The sequence below is a fragment of the Cucurbita pepo genome, chromosome 17, assembly GCF_057944985.1.
Source record: "Cucurbita pepo subsp. pepo isolate OVF chromosome 17, ASM5794498v1, whole genome shotgun sequence".
NCBI lineage: Eukaryota > Viridiplantae > Streptophyta > Magnoliopsida > Cucurbitales > Cucurbitaceae > Cucurbita > Cucurbita pepo.
Window position 1 is genome coordinate 6,658,581 of NC_141814.1, and position 17,218 is coordinate 6,675,798.

Consider the following 17,218-nt stretch of genomic DNA (forward strand, 5'->3'; position numbering starts at 1 on the left):
ATTTATAATAGAATATCAAAGAAACGGAGTGTATAAAATAGTAAAAGAGTGCTTAAAATTGAAACCATAATTTGAAAACCCTAATCTGGAAGGTTTGAAGTACGTGCTATAAAAACCGAGTAATATGCGACATTTTAAGAAATTTTTGTGGGGAATGATTAGGCTTCATGATTTAGAATAGAATTTCGAAGAAACGGAGTGTATAAAAAAGTAAACGATTGCTTTAAATTGAAACCCTAATCTTGAAACCCTAATCCAGGGCGTTTGAAGCATGTGCTAAATAAACTGAGTAACAGTCTACGTTTTTCAAAATTTTAGTGGGGTGTGATCAGGCATAATGATTTATAATAGAATGTCAAAGAAACGGAGTGTATAACATAGTAAAAGAGTGCTTAAAATTGAAACCATAATTTGAAAACCCTAATCTGGAAACCCTAATCAAGGGCGTTTGAAGCATGTGCTAAATAAACTGAGTAACAGTCTACGTTTTTCAAAATTTTAGTGGGGAGTGATCAGGCATAATGATTTATAATAGAATATCAAAGAAACGGAGTGTATAAAATTGTAAAAGAGTGCATAAAATTGAAACCATAATTTGAAAACCCTAATCTGGAAGGTTTGAAGTACGTGCTATAAAAACCAAGTAATATGCGACATTTTAAGAAATTTTTGTGGGGAATGAAAAGGCTTCATGATTTAGAATAGAATTTCGAAGAAACGGAGTGTATAAAACAAAAAACGATTGCTTAAAATTGAAACCCTAATCTGGAAACCCTAATCCAGGGCGTTTGAAGCATGTGCTAAATAAACTGAGTAACAGTGTACGTTTTTTAAAATTTTAGTGGGGAGTGATCAGGCATAATGATTTATAATAGAATGTCAAAGAAACGGAGTGTATAAAATAGTAACAGAGTGCTAAAAATTGAAACCATAATTTGAAAACCCTAATCTGGAAGGTTTGAAGTACGTGCTATAAAAACCGAGTAATATGCGTCATTTTAAGAAATATTTGTGCGGAATGATTAGGCTTCATGATTTAGAATAGAATTTCGAAGAAACGGAGTGCTTAAAACAGTAAACGATTGCTTAAAATTGAAACCCTAATCTGGAAACCCTAATCCACGGCGTTTGAAGCATGTGCTAAATAAACTGAGTAACAGTCTACGTTTTTCAAAATTTTAGTGGGGTGTGATCAGGCATAATGATTTATAATAGAATGTCAAAGAAACGGAGTGTATAAAATAGTAAAAGAGTGCTTAAAATTGAAACCATAATTTGAAATCCCTAATCTGGAAGGTTTGAAGTACGTGCTATAAAAACCGAGTAATATGCGACATTTTAAGAAATTTTTGTGGGGAATGATTAGGCTTCATTATTTAAAATAGAATTTCGAAGAAACGGAGTGTATAAAACAGTAAACGATTGCTTAAAATTGAAACCCTAATCTGGAAACCCTAATCAAGGGCGTTTGAAGCATGTGCTAAATAAACTGAGTAACAGTCTACGTTTTTCATAATTTTAGTGGGGAGTGATCAGGCATAATGATTTATAATAGAATATCAAAGAAACGGAGTGTATAAAATTGTAAAAGAGTGCTTAAAATTGAAACCATAATTTGAAAACCCTAATCTGGAAGGTTTGAAGTACGTGCTATAAAAACCGAGTAATATGCGACATTTTAAGAAATTTTTGTGGGGAATGATTAGGCTTCATGATTTAGAATAGAATTTCGAAGCAACGGAGTGTATAAGACAATAAACGATTGCTTAAAATTGAAACCCTAATCTGGAAACCCTAATCCAGGGCGTTTGAAGCATGTGCTAAATAAACTGAGTAACAGTCTACGTTTTTCAAAATTTTAGTGGGGAATGATGAGGCATAATGATTTATAATAGAATTTCGAAAAAACGGAGTGCATAAATAAAACAGCGAAAGAGTGCTTATAATCGAAACCCAAATCTGGGATGTTTGAAGCACGTGCAAAAAAAATCCGAGTACCGCTCGACATTTGTCAAAATTTTTGTCAGGATTGATAAGGCTCGATCATTTATAATAAAATGTCAAAGAAACGAAGTGTATAGCATAGTAAAAGAGTGCTTAAAATTGGAACCATAATTTGAAAACCCTAATCTGGAAGGTTTGAAGTACGTGCTATAAAAACCGAGTAATATGCGACATTTTAAGAAATTTTTGTGGGGAATGATTAGGCTTCATGATTTAGAATAGAATTTCGAAGAAACGGAGTGTATAAAATAGTAAAGAGTGCTTAAAATAAAAAACCTAATTTGGAAACCCTAATCCAGGGCGTTCGAAGCATGTGCTAAATAAACTGAGTAACAGTTTATGTTATTCAAAATTTTAGTGGCGAATGATCAGGCATAATGATTTAGAATAGATATTCGAAGAAATGGAGTGCATAAATAAAACAGCAAAAGAGTGCTTATAATCGAAACCCTAATCTGGGATGTTTGAAGCACGTGCAAAAAAAATCCGAGTACCACTCGACATTTGTCAAAATTTTTGTCAGGATTGATCAGGCTCGATCATTTATAATAGAATGTCAAAGAAACGGAGTGTATAACATAGTAAAAGAGTGCTGAAAATTGAAACCATAATTTGAAAACCCTAATCTGGAAGGTTTGAAGTACGTGCTATAAAAACCGAGTAATATGCGACATTTTAAGAAATTTTTGTGGGGAATGATTAGGCTTCATGATTTAGAATAGAATTTCGAAGAAACGGAGTGTATAAAACAGTAAACGATTGCTTAAAATTGAAACCCTAATCTGGAAACCCTAATCTAGGGTGTTTGAAGCATGTGCTAAATAAACTGAGTAACAGTCTACGTTTTTCAAAATTTTAGTGGGGAGTGATTAGGCATAATGATTTATAATAGAATGTCAAAGAAACGGAGTGTATAAAATAGTAAAAGAGTGCTTAAAATTGAAACCATAATTTGAAAACCCTAATCTGGAAGGTTTGAAGTACGTGCTATAAAAACCGAGTAATATGCGACATTTTAAGAAATTTTTGTGGGGAATGATTAGGCTTCATGATTTAGAATAGAATTTCAAAGAAACTGAGTGTATAAAATAGTAAACGATTGCTTAAAATTGAAACCCTAATCTTGAAACCCTAATCCAGGGCGTTTGAAGCATGTGCTAAATAAACTGAGTAACAGTCTACGTTTTTCAAAATTTTAGTGGGGAATGATCAGGCATAATGATTTAGAATAGAATTTCGAAGAAACGTAGTGCATAAATAAAACAGCAAAAGAGTGCTTATAATCGAAACCCTGATCTGGGATGTTTGAAGCACGTGCAAAAAAAATCCGAGTACCGCTCGATATTTGACAAAATTTTTGTAAGGACTGATCTTCTCGATCATTTATAATAGAATGTCATAGAAACGAAGTGTATAACATAGTAAAAGAGTGCTCAAAATTGAAACCATAATTTGAAAACCCTTATCTGGAAGGTTTGAAGTACGTGCTATAAAAACTGAGTAATATGCGACATTTTAAGAAATTTTTGTGGGGAATGATTAGGCTTCATGATTTAGAATAGAATTTCGAAGCAACGGAGTGTATAAGACAGTAAACGATTGCTTAAAATTGAAACCCTAATCTGGAAACCCTAATCCAGGGCGTTTGAAGCATGTGCTAAATAAACTGAGTAACAGTCTACGTTTTTCAAAATTTTAGTGGGGAATGATGAGGCATAATGATTTATAATAGAATTTCGAAAAAACGGAGTGCATAAATAAAACAGCGAAAGAGTGCTTATAATCGAAACCCAAATCTGGGATGTTTGAAGCACGTGCAAAAAAAATCCGAGTACCGCTCGACATTTGTCAAAATTTTTGTCAGGATTGATAAGGCTCGATCATTTATAATAAAATGTCAAAGAAACGAAGTGTATAGCATAGTAAAAGAGTGCTTAAAATTGGAACCATAATTTGAAAACCCTAATCTGGAATGTTTGAAGTACGTGCTATAAAAACCGAGTAATATGCGACATTTTAAGAAATTTTTGTGGGGAATGATCAGGCATAATGATTTATAATTGAATTTCGAAGAAACGGAGTGCATAAATAAAACAGCAAAAGAGTGCTTATAATCGAAACCCTAATCTGGGATGTTTGAAGCACGTGCAAAAAAAATCCGAGTACCGCTCGACATTTGTCAAAATTTTTGTAAGGATTGATCTTCTCGAACATTTATAATATAATGTCATAGAAATGGAGTGTATAACATAGTAAAAGAGTACTTAAAATTGAAACCATAATTTGAAAACCCTAATTTGGAAGGTTTGAAGTACGTGCTATAAAAATCGAGTAATATGCGACATTTTAAGAAATTTTTGTGGGGAATGATTAGGCTTCATGATTTAGAATATTATTTCGAAGAAACGGAGTGTATAAAACAGTAAACGATAGCTTAAAATTGAAACCCTAATCTGGAAAGCCTAATCCAGGGCGTTTGAAGCATGTGCTAAATAAACTGAGTAACAGTCTACGTTTTTCAAAATTTTAGTGGGGTGTGATCAGGCATAATGATTTATAATAGAATGTCAAAGAAACGGAGTGTATAACATAGTAAAAGAGTGCTTAAAATTGAAACCATAATTTGAAAACCCTAATCTTGAAGGTTTGAAGTACGTGCTATAAAAATCGAGTAATATGCGACATTTTAAGAAATTTTTGTGGGGAATGATTAGGCTTCATGATTTAGAATATTATTTCGAAGAAACGGAGTGTATAAAACAGTAAACGATAGCTTAAAAGTGAAACCCTAATCTTGAAACCCTAATCCAGGGCGTTTGAAGCATGTGCTAAATAAACTGAGTAACAGTCTACGTTTTTAAAAATTTTAGTGGGGAATGATCAGGCATAAAGCTTTATAATAGAATTTCGAAGAAACGGAGTGCATAAATAAAACACCGAAAGAGTGCTTATAATCGAAACCCAAATCTGGGATGTTTGAAGCACGTGCAAAAAAAATCCGAGTACCGCTCGACATTTGTTAAAATTTTTGCCAGGATTGATCAGGCTCGATCATTTATAAGAGAATGTCAAAGAAACGGAGTGTATAACATAGTAAAAGAGTGCTTAAAATTCAAACCATAATTTGAAAACCCTAATCTGGAATGTTTGAAGTACGTGCTATAAAAACCGAGTAATATGCGACATTTTAATAAATTTTTGTGGGGAATGATCAGGCATAATGATTTATATTTGAATTTCGAAGAAACGGAGTGCATAAATAAAACAGCAAAAGAGTGCTTATAATCGAAACCCTAATCTGGGATGTTTGAAGCACGTGCAAAAAAAATCCGAGTACCGCTCGACATTTGTCAAAATTTTTGTAAGGATTGTTCTTCTCGAACATTTATAATAGAATGTCATAGAAATGGAGTGTATAACATAGTAAAAGAGTTCTTAAAATTGAAACCATAATTTGAAAACCCTAATCTGGAAGGTTTGAAGTACGTTCTATAAAAATCGAGTAATATGCGACATTTTAAGAAATTTTTGTGGGGAATGATTAGGCTTCATGATTTAGAATATTATTTCGAAGAAACGGTGTGTATAAAACAGTAAACGATTGCTTAAAAGTGAAACCCTAATCTTGAAACCCTAATCCAGGGCGTTTGAAGCATGTGCTAAATAAACTGAGTAACAGTCTACGTTTTTCAAAATTTTAGTGGGGAATGATGAGGCATAATGATTTATAATAGAATTTTGAAGAAACGGAGTGCATAAATAAAACAGCGAAAGAGTGCTTATAATCGAAACCCAAATCTGGGATGTTTGAAGCACGTGCAAAAAAAATCCGAGTACCGCTCGACATTTGTCAAAATTTTTGTCAGGATTGATAAGGCTCGATCATTTATAATCGAATGTAAAAGAAACGGAGTGTATAACATAGTAAAAGAGTGCTTAAAATTGAAACCATAATTTTAAAACCCTAATCTGGAATGTTTGAAATACGTGCTATAAAAACCGAGTAATATGCGACATTTTAAGAAATTTTTGTGGGGAATGATCAGGCATCATGATTTATAATTGAATTTCGAAGAAACGGAGTGTATAAAAAAGTAAACGATAGCTTAAAATTGAAACCCTAATCTGGAAACCCTAATCCAGGGCGTTTGAAGCATGTGCTAAATAAACTGAGTAACAGTCTACGTTTTTCAAAATTTTAGTGGGGTGTGATCAGGCATAATGATTTATAATAGAATGTTAAAGAAACGGAGTGTATAAAATAGTAAAAGAGTGCTTAAAATTGAAACCATAATTTGAAAACCCTAATCTGGAAGGTTTGAAGTACGTGCTATAAAAACCGGGTAATATGCGACATTTTAAGAAATTTTTGTGGGGAATGATTAGGCTTCATTATTTAGAATAGAATTTCGAAGAAACGGAGTGTATAAAACAGTAAACGATTGCTTAAAATTGAAACCCTAATCTGGAAACCCTAATCAAGGGCGTTTGAAGCATGTGCTAAATAAACTGAGTAACAGTCTACGTTTTTCAAAATTTTAGTGGGGAGTGATCAGGCATAATGATTTATAATAGAATATCAAAGAAACGGAGTGTATAAAATAGTAAAAGAGTGCTTAAAATTGAAACCATAATTTGAAAACCCTAATCTGGAAGGTTTGAAGTACGTGCTATAAAAACCGAGTAATATGCGACATTTTAAGAAATTTTTGTGGGGAATGATTAGGCTTCATGATTTAGAATAGAATTTCGAAGAAACGGAGTGTATAAAAAAGTAAACGATTGCTTTAAATTGAAACCCTAATCTTGAAACCCTAATCCAGGGCGTTTGAAGCATGTGCTAAATAAACTGAGTAACAGTCTACGTTTTTCAAAATTTTAGTGGGGAATGATCAGGCATAATGATTTATAATAGAATGTCAAAGAAACGAAGTGTATAAAATAGTAACAGAGTGCTTAAAATTGAAACCATAATTTGAAAACCCTAATCTGGAAACCCTAATCAAGGGCGTTTGAAGCATGTGCTAAATAAACTGAGTAACAGTCTACGTTTTTCAAAATTTTAGTGGGGAGTGATCAGGCATAATGATTTATAATAGAATATCAAAGAAACGGAGTGTATAAAATTGTAAAAGAGTGCATAAAATTGAAACCATAATTTGAAAACCCTAATCTGGAAGGTTTGAAGTACGTGCTATAAAAACCAAGTAATATGCGACATTTTAAGAAATTTTTGTGGGGAATGAAAAGGCTTCATGATTTAGAATAGAATTTCGAAGAAACGGAGTGTATAAAACAAAAAACGATTGCTTAAAATTGAAACCCTAATCTGGAAACCCTAATCCAGGGCGTTTGAAGCATGTGCTAAATAAACTGAGTAACAGTGTACGTTTTTTAAAATTTTAGTGGGGAGTGATCAGGCATAATGATTTATAATAGAATGTCAAAGAAACGGAGTGTATAAAATAGTAACAGAGTGCTTAAAATTGAAACCATAATTTGAAAACCCTAATCTGGAAGGTTTGAAGTACGTGCTATAAAAACCGAGTAATATGCGACATTTTAAGAAATATTTGTGCGGAATGATTAGGCTTCATGATTTAGAATAGAATTTCGAAGAAACGGAGTGCATAAAACAGTAAACGATTGCTTAAAATTGAAACCCTAATCTGGAAACCCTAATCCACGGCGTTTGAAGCATGTGCTAAATAAACTGAGTAACAGTCTACGTTTTTCAAAATTTTAGTGGGGAGTGATCAGGCATAATGATTTATAATAGAATATCAAAGAAACGGAGTGTATAAAATTGAAAAAGAGTGCTTAAAATTGAAACCATAATTTGAAAACCCTAATCTGGAAGGTTTGAAGTACGTGCTATAAAAACCGAGTAATATGCGACATTTTAAGAAATTTTTGTGGGGAATGATTAGGCTTCATTATTTAAAATAGAATTTCGAAGAAACGGAGTGTATAAAACAGTAAACGATTGCTTAAAATTGAAACCCTAATCTGGAAACCCTAATCAAGGGCGTTTGAAGCATGTGCTAAATAAACTGAGTAACAGTCTACGTTTTTCATAATTTTAGTGGTGAGTGATCAGGCATAATGATTTATAATAGAATATCGAAGAAACGGAGTGTATAAAATTGTAAAAGAGTGCTTAAAATTGAAACCATAATTTGAAAACCCTAATCTGGAAGGTTTGAAGTACGTGCTATAAAAACCGAGTAATATGCGACATTTTAAGAAATTTTTGTGGGGAATGATTAGGCTTCATGATTTAGAATAGAATTTCGAAGAAACGGAGTGTATAAAACAGTAAACGATTGCTTAAAATTGAAACCCTAATCTGGAAACCCTAATCCAGGGCGTTTGAAGCATGTGCTAAATAAACTGAGTAACAGTCTACGTTTTTCAAAATTTTAGTGGGGAGTGATCAGGCATAATGATTTATAATAGAATGTCAAAGAAACGGAGTGTATAAAATAGTAACAGAGTGCTTAAAATTGAAACCATAATTTGAAAACCCAAATCTGGAAACCCTAATCAAGGGCGTTTGAAGCATGTATTAAATAAACTGAGTAACAGTCTACGTTTTTCAAAATTTTAGTGGGGAGTGATCAGGCATAATGATTTATAATAGAATATCAAAGAAACGGAGTGTATAAAATTGTAAAAGAGTGCTTAAAATTGAAACCATAATTTGAAAACCCTAATCAGGAAGGTTTGAAGTACGTGCTATAAAAACCAAGTAATATGCGACATTTTAAGAAATTTTTGTGAGGAATGAATAGGCTTCATGATTTAGAATATAATTTCGAAGAAACGTAGTGTATAAAACAGTAAACGATTGCTTAAAATTGAAACCCTAATCTTGAAATCCTAATCTAGGGCGTTTGAAGCATGTGCTAAATAAACTGAGTAACAGTCTACGTTTTTTAAAATTTTAGTGGGGAGTGATCAGGCATAATGATTTATAATAGAATGTCAAAGAAACGGAGTGTATAAAATAGTAACAGAGTGCTTAAAATTGAAACCATAATTTGAAAACCCTAATCTGGAAGGTTTGAAGTACGTGCTATAAAAACCGAGTAATATGCGACATTTTAAGAAATTTTTGTGGGGAATGATTAGGCTTCATGATTTAGAATAGAATTTCGAAGAAACGGAGTGTATAAAACAGTAAACGATTGCTTAAAATTGAAACCCTAATCTGGAAACCCTAATCTAGGGCGTTTGAAGCATGTGCTAAATAAACTGAGTAACAGTCTACGTTTTTCATAATTTTAGTGGGGAGTGATCAGGCATAATGATTTATAATAGAATATCGAAGAAACGGAGTGTATAAAATTGTAAAAGAGTGCTTAAAATTGAAACCATAATTTGAAAACCCTAATCTGGAAGGTTTGAAGTACGTGCTATAAAAACCGAGTAATATGCGACATTTTAAGAAATTTTTGTGGGGAATGATTAGGCTTCATGATTTAGAATAGAATTTCGAAGAAACGGAGTGTATAAAAAAGTAAACGATTGCTTTAAATTGAAACCCTAATCTTGAAACCCTAATCCAGGGCGTTTGAAGCATGTGCTAAATAAACTGAGTAACAGTCTACGTTTTTCAAAATTTTAGTGGGGAATGATCAGGCATAATGATTTATAATAGAATGTCAAAGAAACGAAGTGTATAAAATAGTAACAGAGTGCTTAAAATTGAAACCATAATTTGAAAACCCTAATCTGGAAACCCTAATCAAGGGCGTTTGAAGCATGTGCTAAATAAACTGAGTAACAGTCTACGTTTTTCAAAATTTTAGTGGGGAGTGATCAGGCATAATGATTTATAATAGAATATCAAAGAAACGGAGTGTATAAAATTGTAAAAGAGTGCATAAAATTGAAACCATAATTTGAAAACCCTAATCTGGAAGGTTTGAAGTACGTGCTATAAAAACCAAGTAATATGCGACATTTTAAGAAATTTTTGTGGGGAATGAAAAGGCTTCATGATTTAGAATAGAATTTCGAAGAAACGGAGTGTATAAAACAAAAAACGATTGCTTAAAATTGAAACCCTAATCTGGAAACCCTAATCCAGGGCGTTTGAAGCATGTGCTAAATAAACTGAGTAACAGTGTACGTTTTTTAAAATTTTAGTGGGGAGTGATCAGGCATAATGATTTATAATAGAATGTCAAAGAAACGGAGTGTATAAAATAGTAACAGAGTGCTTAAAATTGAAACCATAATTTGAAAACCCTAATCTGGAAGGTTTGAAGTACGTGCTATAAAAACCGAGTAATATGCGACATTTTAAGAAATATTTGTGCGGAATGATTAGGCTTCATGATTTAGAATAGAATTTCGAAGAAACGGAGTGCATAAAACAGTAAACGATTGCTTAAAATTGAAACCCTAATCTGGAAACCCTAATCCACGGCGTTTGAAGCATGTGCTAAATAAACTGAGTAACAGTCTACGTTTTTCAAAATTTTAGTGGGGAGTGATCAGGCATAATGATTTATAATAGAATATCAAAGAAACGGAGTGTATAAAATTGAAAAAGAGTGCTTAAAATTGAAACCATAATTTGAAAACCCTAATCTGGAAGGTTTGAAGTACGTGCTATAAAAACCGAGTAATATGCGACATTTTAAGAAATTTTTGTGGGGAATGATTAGGCTTCATTATTTAAAATAGAATTTCGAAGAAACGGAGTGTATAAAACAGTAAACGATTGCTTAAAATTGAAACCCTAATCTGGAAACCCTAATCAAGGGCGTTTGAAGCATGTGCTAAATAAACTGAGTAACAGTCTACGTTTTTCATAATTTTAGTGGTGAGTGATCAGGCATAATGATTTATAATAGAATATCGAAGAAACGGAGTGTATAAAATTGTAAAAGAGTGCTTAAAATTGAAACCATAATTTGAAAACCCTAATCTGGAAGGTTTGAAGTACGTGCTATAAAAACCGAGTAATATGCGACATTTTAAGAAATTTTTGTGGGGAATGATTAGGCTTCATGATTTAGAATAGAATTTCGAAGAAACGGAGTGTATAAAAAAGTAAACGATTGCTTTAAATTGAAACCCTAATCTTGAAACCCTAATCCAGGGCGTTTGAAGCATGTGCTAAATAAACTGAGTAACAGTCTACGTTTTTCAAAATTTTAGTGGGGAATGATCAGGCATAATGATTTATAATAGAATGTCAAAGAAACGAAGTGTATAAAATAGTAACAGAGTGCTTAAAATTGAAACCATAATTTGAAAACCCTAATCTGGAAACCCTAATCAAGGGCGTTTGAAGCATGTGCTAAATAAACTGAGTAACAGTCTACGTTTTTCAAAATTTTAGTGGGGAGTGATCAGGCATAATGATTTATAATAGAATATCAAAGAAACGGAGTGTATAAAATTGTAAAAGAGTGCATAAAATTGAAACCATAATTTGAAAACCCTAATCTGGAAGGTTTGAAGTACGTGCTATAAAAACCAAGTAATATGCGACATTTTAAGAAATTTTTGTGGGGAATGAAAAGGCTTCATGATTTAGAATAGAATTTCGAAGAAACGGAGTGTATAAAACAAAAAACGATTGCTTAAAATTGAAACCCTAATCTGGAAACCCTAATCCAGGGCGTTTGAAGCATGTGCTAAATAAACTGAGTAACAGTGTACGTTTTTTAAAATTTTAGTGGGGAGTGATCAGGCATAATGATTTATAATAGAATGTCAAAGAAACGGAGTGTATAAAATAGTAACAGAGTGCTTAAAATTGAAACCATAATTTGAAAACCCTAATCTGGAAGGTTTGAAGTACGTGCTATAAAAACCGAGTAATATGCGACATTTTAAGAAATATTTGTGCGGAATGATTAGGCTTCATGATTTAGAATAGAATTTCGAAGAAACGGAGTGCATAAAACAGTAAACGATTGCTTAAAATTGAAACCCTAATCTGGAAACCCTAATCCACGGCGTTTGAAGCATGTGCTAAATAAACTGAGTAACAGTCTACGTTTTTCAAAATTTTAGTGGGGAGTGATCAGGCATAATGATTTATAATAGAATATCAAAGAAACGGAGTGTATAAAATTGAAAAAGAGTGCTTAAAATTGAAACCATAATTTGAAAACCCTAATCTGGAAGGTTTGAAGTACGTGCTATAAAAACCGAGTAATATGCGACATTTTAAGAAATTTTTGTGGGGAATGATTAGGCTTCATTATTTAAAATAGAATTTCGAAGAAACGGAGTGTATAAAACAGTAAACGATTGCTTAAAATTGAAACCCTAATCTGGAAACCCTAATCAAGGGCGTTTGAAGCATGTGCTAAATAAACTGAGTAACAGTCTACGTTTTTCATAATTTTAGTGGGGAGTGATCAGGCATAATGATTTATAATAGAATATCGAAGAAACGGAGTGTATAAAATTGTAAAAGAGTGCTTAAAATTGAAACCATAATTTGAAAACCCTAATCTGGAAGGTTTGAAGTACGTGCTATAAAAACCGAGTAATATGCGACATTTTAAGAAATTTTTGTGGGGAATGATTAGGCTTCATGATTTAGAATAGAATTTCGAAGAAACGGAGTGTATAAAACAGTAAACGATTGCTTAAAATTGAAACCCTAATCTGGAAACCCTAATCCAGGGCGTTTGAAGCATGTGCTAAATAAACTGAGTAACAGTCTACGTTTTTCAAAATTTTAGTGGGGAGTGATCAGGCATAATGATTTATAATAGAATGTCAAAGAAACGGAGTGTATAAAATAGTAACAGAGTGCTTAAAATTGAAACCATAATTTGAAAACCCAAATCTGGAAACCCTAATCAAGGGCGTTTGAAGCATGTATTAAATAAACTGAGTAACAGTCTACGTTTTTCAAAATTTTAGTGGGGAGTGATCAGGCATAATGATTTATAATAGAATATCAAAGAAACGGAGTGTATAAAATTGTAAAAGAGTGCTTAAAATTGAAACCATAATTTGAAAACCCTAATCAGGAAGGTTTGAAGTACGTGCTATAAAAACCAAGTAATATGCGACATTTTAAGAAATTTTTGTGAGGAATGAATAGGCTTCATGATTTAGAATATAATTTCGAAGAAACGTAGTGTATAAAACAGTAAACGATTGCTTAAAATTGAAACCCTAATCTTGAAATCCTAATCTAGGGCGTTTGAAGCATGTGCTAAATAAACTGAGTAACAGTCTACGTTTTTTAAAATTTTAGTGGGGAGTGATCAGGCATAATGATTTATAATAGAATGTCAAAGAAACGGAGTGTATAAAATAGTAACAGAGTGCTTAAAATTGAAACCATAATTTGAAAACCCTAATCTGGAAGGTTTGAAGTACGTGCTATAAAAACCGAGTAATATGCGACATTTTAAGAAATTTTTGTGGGGAATGATTAGGCTTCATGATTTAGAATAGAATTTCGAAGAAACGGAGTGTATAAAACAGTAAACGATTGCTTAAAATTGAAACCCTAATCTGGAAACCCTAATCTAGGGCGTTTGAAGCATGTGCTAAATAAACTGAGTAACAGTCTACGTTTTTCATAATTTTAGTGGGGAGTGATCAGGCATAATGATTTATAATAGAATATCGAAGAAACGGAGTGTATAAAATTGTAAAAGAGTGCTTAAAATTGAAACCATAATTTGAAAACCCTAATCTGGAAGGTTTGAAGTACGTGCTATAAAAACCGAGTAATATGCGACATTTTAAGAAATTTTTGTGGGGAATGATTAGGCTTCATGATTTAGAATAGAATTTCGAAGAAACGGAGTGTATAAAAGAGTAAACGATTGCTTAAAATTGAAACCCTAATCTGGAAACCCTAATCCAGGGCGTTTGAAGCATGTGCTAAATAAACTGAGTAACAGTCTACGTTTTTCAAAATTTTAGTGGGGAGTGATCAGGCATAATGATTTATAATAGAATGTCAAAGAAACGGAGTGTATAAAATAGTAACAGAGTGCTTAAAATTGAAACCATAATTTGAAAACCCAAATCTGGAAACCCTAATCAAGGGCGTTTGAAGCATGTATTAAATAAACTGAGTAACAGTCTACGTTTTTCAAAATTTTAGTGGGGAGTGATCAGGCATAATGATTTATAATAGAATATCAAAGAAACGGAGTGTATAAAATTGTAAAAGAGTGCTTAAAATTGAAACCATAATTTGAAAACCCTAATCAGGAAGGTTTGAAGTACGTGCTATAAAAACCAAGTAATATGCGACATTTTAAGAAATTTTTGTGGGGAATGAATAGGCTTCATGATTTAGAATATAATTTCGAAGAAACGGAGTGTATAAAACAGTAAACGATTGCTTAAAATTGAAACCCTAATCTGGAAACCCTAATCTAGGGCGTTTGAAGCATGTGCTAAATAAACTGAGTAACAGTCTACGTTTTTTAAAATTTTAGTGGGGAGTGATCAGGCATAATGATTTATAATAGAATGTCAAAGAAACGGAGTGTATAAAATAGTAACAGAGTGCTTAAAATAGAAACCATAATTTGAAAACCCTAATCTGGAAGGTTTGAAGTACGTGCTATAAAAACCGAGTAATACGCGACATTTTAAGAAATTTTTGTGGGGAATGATTAGGCTTAATGATTTAGAATAGAATTTCGAAGAAACGGAGTGCATAAAACAGTAAACGATTGCTTAAAATTGAAACCCTAATCTGGAAACCCTAATCCAGGGCGTTTGAAGCATGTGCTAAATAAACTGAGTAACAGTCTACGTTTTTCAAACTTTTAGTGGGGTGTGATCAGGCATAATGATTTATAATAGAATATCAAAGAAACGGAGTGTATAAAATAGTAAAAGAGTGCTTAAAATTGAAACCATAATTTGAAAACCCTAATCTGGAAGGTTTGAAGTACGTGCTATAAAAACCGAGTAATATGCGACATTGTAAGAAATTTTTGTGGGGAATGATTAGGCTTCATGATTTAGAATAGAATTTCGAAGAAACGGAGTGTATAAAAAAGTAAACGATTGCTTAAAATTGAAACCCTAATCTTGAAACCCTAATCCAGGGTGTTTGAAGCATGTGCTAAATAAACTGAGTAATAGTCTACGTTTTTCAAAATTTTAGTGGGGAATGATCAGGCATAATGATTTATAATAGAATGTCAAAGAAACGAAGTGTATAAAATAGTAACAGAGTGCTTAAAATTGAAACCATAATTTGAAAACCCTAATCTGGAAGGTTTGAAGTACGTGCTATAAAAACCGAGTAATATGCGACATTTTAAGAAATTTTTGTGAGGAATGATTAGGCTTCATGATTTAGAATAGAATTTCGAAGAAACGGAGTGCATAAAACAGTAAACGATTGCTTAAAATGGAAACCCTAATCTGGAAACCCTAATCCACGGCGTTTGAAGCATGTGCTAAATAAACTGAGTAACAGTCTACGTTTTTCAAAATTTTAGTGGGGTGTGATCAGGCATAATGATTTATAATAGAATGTCAAAGAAACGAAGTGTATAAAATAGTAAAAGAGTGCTTAAAATTGAAACCATAATTTGAAATCCCTAATCTGGAAGGTTTGAAGTACGTGCTATAAAAATCGAGTAATATGCGACATTTTAAGAAATTTTTGTGGGGAATGATTAGGCTTAATGATTTAGAATAGAATTTCGAAGAAAAGGAGTACATAAAACAGTAAACGATTGCTTAAAATTGAAACCCTAATCTGGAAACCCTAATCAAGGGCGTTTGAAGCATGTGCTAAATAAACTGAGTAACAGTCTACGTTTTTCAAACTTTTAGTGGGGTGTGATCAGGCATAATGATTTATAATAGAATGTCAAAGAAACGGAGTGTATAAAATAGTAAAAGAGTGCTTAAAATTGAAACCATAATTTGAAAACCCTAATCTGGAAGGTTTGAAGTACGTGCTATAAAAATCGAGTAATATGCGACATTTTAAGAAATTTTTGTGGGGAATGATTAGGCTTCATTATTTAGAATAGAATTTCGAAGAAACGGAGTGTATAAAACAGTAAACGATTGCTTAAAATTGAAACCCTAATCTGGAAACCCTAATCCAGGGCGTTTGAAGCATGTGCTAAATAAATTGAGTAACAGTCTACGTTTTTCAAAATTTTAGTGGGGAGTGATCAGGCATAATGATTTATAATAGAATGTCAAAGAAACGGAGTGTATAAAATAGTAACAGAGTGCTTAAAATTGAAACCATAATTTGAAAACCCTAATCTGGAAGGTTTGAAGTACGTGCTATAAAAATCGAGTAATATGAGACATTTTAAGAAATTTTTGTGTGGAATGATTAGGCTTCATGATTTAGAATATTATTTCGAAGAAACGGAGTGTATAAAACAGTAAACGATAGCTTAAAATTGAAACCCTAATCTGGAAACCCTAATCCAGGGCGTTTGAAGCATGTGCTAAATAAACTGAGTAACAGTCTACGTTTTTCAAAATTTTAGTGGGGAGTGATCAGGCATAATGATTTATAATAGAATATCAAAGAAACGGAGTGTATAAAATTGTAAAAGAGTGCTTAAAATTGAAACCATAATTTGAAAACCCTAATCTGGAAGGTTTGAAGTACGTGCTATAAAAACAGAGTAATATGCGACATTTTAAGAAATTTTTGTGGGGAATGATTAGGCTTCATGATTTAGAATAGAATTTCGAAGAAACGGAGTGTATAAAACAGTAAACGATTGCTTAAAATTGAAACCCTAATCTGGAAACCCTAATCTAGGGCGTTTGAAGCATGTGCTAAATAAACTGAGTAACAGTCTACGTTTTTCATAATTTTAGTGGGGAGTGATCAGGCATAATGATTTATAATAGAATATCGAAGAAACGGAGTGTATAAAATTGTAAAAGAGTGCTTAAAATTGAAACCATAATTTGAAAACCCTAATCTGGAAGGTTTGAAGTACGTGCTATAAAAACCGAGTAATATGCGACATTTTAAGAAATTTTTGTGGGGAATGATTAGGCTTCATGATTTAGAATAGAATTTCGAAGAAACGGAGTGTATAAAACAGTAAACGATTGCTTAAAATTGAAACCCTAATCTGGAAACCCTAATCCAGGGCGTTTGAAGCATGTGCTAAATAAACTGAGTAACAGTCTACGTTTTTCAAAATTTTAGTGGGGAGTGATCAGGCATAATGATTTATAATAGAATGTCAAAGAAACG